We start from the raw sequence: 5,755 nt of genomic DNA on the forward strand, positions 1-5,755 counted from the left end.
ACAAACTTTACTTTAGTTCATCTTTTGTTCTTACTTTATTTTCAGCATAATTAATCAACAATTCCCCCAATTGTGTTTTTAAATTTGTTTTATTATAGTTTCTAGTTTATTTTGTTTTGTAGGTTACATAAATTGAAGGTGAACCCTTGATCCTTGGCGTAGAACGATCCCTTACTTTCACTACTACAACTTGACAACAAAAAGGGTTTTAAATTGCGTGTTATTTTTAGCAGAGCAATTTTTGGCGCCGTTGCCGGGGACCGAATTTTGCCTTTATTTTTATGTTTTTGTGTCTTTATTTCAGCATGTATCCATTTCATCCTTACCCCCTGCTCAGGTACTGTTTATCCTTCCCTAGACAATTAAATTTCATCTGGAATGTGTTCTTTGTTCCATTCCTGAGGGATGTGAACTAAATATTAGGTAATACCTCCTGGAATGGAATTTCATCATATTATTCCACCTACAGATGGTGATGCAGATCGGAAAGGGGAAAGAAATGATGATAGTACTGTTAATCCTGACCTGCCAATTTGGTCAAGAAATGATGATAGTACTGCTAATCCTGACCTGCCAATTTGTAAGTTAATCTTTGTTGAGTTTCTATTCTAAATAAATTGTTTGAATTTTCATCGCTTTATTTAATTATGCGTAAGATAATTACATGTCTGGATGTGTTGAACGTAGCTTAGTTTGCTGCTTTTATTGCTTACCAAGTTTTTGATTCTGTGCTCTTCATCCAGGATATAGAACTTAGGGGACTATAAAACTGGCCTCTTTCTTATATGTTTAAAGTTTTGCACCAAGTTATTGCATGTCCACTTGGTTTTGGTTTTGAAATTTGAAATTGGCCTCTTTGATAGTGCCTTGGTATTGATAACATAGAGTTGAGTGCACCAAATGTTACTTGTACCAAAGCTACTCTTTGTCGAAATTCTGATTTTTTTAAGTGACCATTAAAGTACTCTATGGGTAGTATGAGCTTAGACAATGCATTTCTGGTGGTTAATTTCCTCAATGCAGCTTTAGTCCTCATAGCTTAGTTAAATGATGATTAATGTCAAGGTTGAGTCAGTGGAATTTCAAACTTTCTAGTTTTCAATTGTGATCCAATATTGCAGGACCTTTTATATACCAAGTCAGAAGCCAACTGACGCCAACCAAGTCAGGACCAAATTTTGTGATGCATTGCAGTACCTCTCTTACGACTTCAGGTTTTCAATTATACCCTTTATTTTCTTCATAACTACCATAAGAAAAAAATATTAGTTTACGGCCTTTTTGGTTGGGAGTTGATGCAATAGACATGATCACATGAATATAGTTTGGAACACCTGTAAAAAGGCAAATGGAGCACTGGAAATTGTTAGTTTCTGGTACCGTGATAATCAACTCAATTAAACTAGGATAATTTTTGTGCTGAAAATGATTATTTCCATGTTTCAATTTTCAAGGTAAAGAAAGTTGGTTGTTCTGTTTTATTCCAAATGAAGTAAACTATGTAGCTGAATTTGAAAATATAGGATGGAAATCCAAATGTTCTGTTCAGGCTCATTCTTGACGATGATCAGGTCTAAACTATTATTTGGAATGTGCTAACATATGAGATGAAGTGCATGTTTATGCAAGCGACATTTCTCTTTTTGCTAATAGCCATGATTTTATATGTTACCCAGATCAAAATGACAAGGATTTGGATCGGGCGAGTGACAGGCAGGATCTAGAAGGAAATGAGCAAAAGCAAGAAACAATTTTTCATGAACTGGAGCTAGTTGCCGTCCATGCTCTTCATGAACTTGTTTCTTTAGTTCACAGTCATGTCAATGTTGCAGATCTAGCAATATGATTTTGAGTAAGGCTAGATTTTGCTGACCATTTTGTAGTAGATGAAGTGATATCAGGATGAATTGTGAACAAATTATACTGCATGTAGTTATTGCAGTAGTGGTATCTTCTAGACTAGCCTTTAGGGTTTATTGTGCAAAACTTTTGAAGCTACCTCAAGCTCTAATTTTGGATAGAAATTAATGCAATTCCCTAATATTTGAATTTCATTTGAATTTCATGTTATTTGTGGATCAGCTTTCTAGTACCAAATACAGCACGAAAGGGATATAACAGTAGTTTGAATCCACAGACTGATGTCAAGAAAAGAAAAAAACATCAGTTACTGATGAAGAATTGATGTCAAAAAACAGAAATTACATCAGTTTGAAAATAAAAACCGATGTCAGAAAAGAGAAAATACATCAGTTTGGAAATAAAAACAGATGTCAAGAAAGAGAAAATAAATCAGTTACTAAATAAAAACCGATGTCAAAAAAGAGAATGTACATCAATTCTTAAACAAAAACCGATGTCTAGCATTAGTATGGACATCGATATATAAACAAAAACCGATGTCTAGCATAAATATAGACATCGATATAGACCAAGGAACCGATGTCCAACATAGCATTGGACATCATTCTTCTTCAGGAACCGATGTGTAAAATATTATCAGACATCGTTTCTAAATCAATAACGATGTTAAAATGGATAATTGTGTTGTTAGACCTATATTTCATTAAGCATCTAATGCCAAAATATGAAGGTTTGACAATAGCTAAATACACCAAAATAGTGATCACATTAACCTTTTTACATCGGTTCTGAACCTTAAACCGATGTCTCGTTGTAAACTAGACATCAGTTATGAACCGATGTCTTAGTTTTGGCGATCTTTAACATCACCCACTAAGACATCGGTTTTTTTTTTTAACATCAGTTGTGGACTGATGTCTATGAACTTTATCCTAGTAGTGCATGTCTCACCTGTTTTCAATTCAAAGAATGGATGGTTGAGAAAGCGTGCACTTTAAAGGCTGATATTTTTGAAAGATTACTTATAGTGATATGGGCTATGTGAAATCGAAGCTCTATGTTATGGTCTGAAACTTCAATGTCCCCTCAAACAATTCTCTCAAGTTGTATGGTGTGGTACGAGGAGTATAAAGCAGTGCATGGTAGTGAAAATAAAGGGCATAAGTCACATATGAGCAAGCATTGGAAGCCTCACATGCACAACAAGCTAAAATTAAATGTTGATGGCGCTTTCTTGCCATCCTCAACATCTGGGGGTGTTGGAAGTGTTCTAAGGAATGCAAATGGTGAGTTTATAGCTGATTTCTCACATCATGTAATTATGTTGCCTCTGCACAGTATGTTGAGCGTTGACAATCAAGATGGGAGTAGAGCTACTTCAGCAGATGCAAGTTACCAATGTTGATCTAGAAAGTGATTGTTTGCTAGCAGTACAAGCTACTCATCCACTGAGATAGACTTTTCTGAACACAGAAACTTGATCTTTGATTTTTATGCTTGTTTGAAAACCATTCCAGGACTGACAATTGCTTATACTGTTGAAACCTTACATTACAATCAAGTAGTACTGCTAAGCCACAAAACATTTAAACACAACATGCATTACAACCAATACAAAAGCAACTCAAAGTATTCAAGCTCAAAACTAAGATAATAGAAGTAAACCTTGTGGATCCATTCTGATGAACTGAGGCAGCTAGGATGAAGACTGGAGCTAGTAAAAAGAAGATCTTCTGCAGAATGCTTAATGTGAACTCTCAATGGGAAGAGTGCTTAACTCACGTACTAAAGCTACTGCAGGTACCCCCTTTATATAGTGGTTAGAGACTTAGAGTATATCAATCCACTAACCCATCAAAAGTGTTTGAGTCCTACTCTAACTCTATCCCATAACCACATTACCTATAAGGCTATAACTGACCTGATATTAAGGCCATTTCAAGTTACCTTATCCTGCAATCTATCCAGCCAACACAAAACTTAATCAAGGTCCAAAATTACAAATTGATCTCTTAGTAACTTATTCTGCTTGGTCACAATTACTGTCAATGCTTGAGGTAATTAATTTGTTTGTCCAAATTACTTCTTACATTCTCCCACTTGGACAACTATTAATTACTTGACAAGAAATCATGTTAGATCAGATGTAGTCACTATCCTTAGTGCACATGAGACTTCAATGCAATTTTATAACTTGTAAACCAATGATACTCAAGTTCAACAACCACAATGCAGAATGAGAAAAGAAAACTACATTATAAAATGCAGCTCATTTAGCATCACTAACAATGTAGATATCAAACTATATATCACTTCTGTAATGTGAACTTTAAGTACATACACAATATGAACTGGACTCACATTTTCGCATGTACAATTGGTCCTCCTTATGGCCCTGTATGCTGAGCCTCAACACAGCTTCCAATACGAAAGCTTCCGTATGAGTTTATGTATGTTGGGTTCTCAGCTTCAACAGGTCTGCTTGCTATGTCCCACTACATTCTTGGCTGGAGCTTCAAGATTGATGGACAGCCCCAACCCCTTCATCTGGCCTCTCTTCCTAAAATTCCAAAACCCAAAAAAAAATCACACAGCTCTGAAAATCGGAGTCTCAGTCGCAGCCATTGCTCTCACTCCATCTGTAATCTCCTTATCCGTCTACTTATTCATCAAGAAGCTCAAGAACACCGAGCCAATGGAGTCATGGGAGCTCGAGCTCGGCCCACACAGATACTCCTACCAAGAACTGAAAAAGGCCACAAAAGGGTTCAGAGGAAAAGAGCTCCTCGGCGAAGGCGGGTTCGGCCAAGTATTCAAAGGAACCCAAGTAGCCGTCAAGCGAATCTCGAACGATTCGAAACAGGGTCTAAGGGAATTCGTGGAGGAAATCGCAAGCATAGGTAGGCTCCGCCATAGAAATCTAGTCCAATTACTGGGATGGTGTCGCCGACGAGGCGACCTAATGCTTTTCTATGATTACATGGAAAATGGAAGCTTGGATGCTTGATGAGCTGAAATGGGTGTTGAGTTGGAAACAGAGGTTTGGGATTATAAAGGGGATTGCTTCTGCGCTTCATTATCTACCCGAAGGGTTTGAGCAGGTTGTGGTTCACAGAGATGTCAAGGCCAGCAATGTGTTGCTGGATAGTGAAATGAATGGGAGGCTTGGGGATTTTGGGTTGGCGAGGCTGCATGAACAGGGGTCGAACTCGAATACGACTCGGGTCGTGGGTACGCTCGGGTATTTGGCTCCGGAGTTGCCGAGAAACGGGAAGGCTAGTACGGGTTCGGATGTGTATGCGTTTGGCGCGCTTTTGCTGGAGGTGGTATGCGGGCGGAGGCCCATTGAGCCCAACGCGAGGCCCGGGGAGTTGGTTTTGGTAGACTGGGTGGTATAAAGAGGGGAAGGTACTTGTGGTGGTGAATCCCAGGTTTGATAGGACGAGCTGCTACTCTAATTCTTCTTCAACTAGATAGAATTTGATCAGATTTTTTATTTCTTTATCCGTTTTTGTGTTTGTGGTTTCTTTTATGAGGTTTTGTTCATGAAATACTGTTTGAGATCACAGGAGTGAAAGTTTACATGCAAATATTTGTACCCAAGTTCCTAAGGAACATAAGTATAGAGTTTGGTTTCAACAATTAATTACATCTTCCATCCTTTAAACCCTTGAGAAACAATAATGAAGTTTTAGTAGATGGTGAAGTATCATTCTCGAGTTATAGCGATGGCATGTTTTGGATTGCTCAATACAAATGTGTGCTGCTAGTTAAAACTCAATATGAGTTTGATGGTTTTGTTTACTACCTTTCAGAGATAAGACTCTTTTTGGACTTGAGTGTGTAAGTTACACTTTGATGCACATAGTATAACAGTTTGATGTGTAAATAC

General features: G+C 37.5%; 1 pseudogene; it reads left to right on the top strand.

Annotated features, from left to right (window-relative positions):
- Positions 1 to 3,034: 3,034 nt before the first annotated feature.
- LOC112194132 lies at positions 3,035 to 5,340 on the top strand (annotated as a pseudogene).
- Positions 5,341 to 5,755: the final 415 nt, after the last annotated feature.

Source organism: Rosa chinensis, chromosome 3 (genome assembly GCF_002994745.2).
Source record: "Rosa chinensis cultivar Old Blush chromosome 3, RchiOBHm-V2, whole genome shotgun sequence".
NCBI classification, from domain to species: Eukaryota; Viridiplantae; Streptophyta; class Magnoliopsida; order Rosales; family Rosaceae; genus Rosa; species Rosa chinensis.